This window comes from Penaeus monodon, chromosome 15 (assembly GCF_015228065.2).
Source record: "Penaeus monodon isolate SGIC_2016 chromosome 15, NSTDA_Pmon_1, whole genome shotgun sequence".
Lineage (NCBI taxonomy): Eukaryota > Metazoa > Arthropoda > Malacostraca > Decapoda > Penaeidae > Penaeus > Penaeus monodon.
The window spans coordinates 1,805,720-1,805,961 of record NC_051400.1 but is presented as its reverse complement, the minus strand read 5'-3'; positions in this window follow the sequence as shown (position 1 = coordinate 1,805,961).

The following is a 242-nucleotide window of genomic DNA, read 5'->3' as shown; positions in this document are numbered from 1 at the left end:
GCAAGAACTAACCATTTTTAAGGAACGCCTAGTCCTTTTTTTTTTTACAAATTGAAAAATAATACTTCACCTGACTGCTTATTCTACATATATACAGCTTTATCGCGTTGCAAAGCATACCATAACCCTTACATACTAGTGTGAAACCTGTTCGGTCTTCTCTCCTGCCGTTCACAAGAAGGCCACGCTCACGTCTTATCAGATACTACCTTATCAACAACTCCTTGATCCTCTGACTCTAG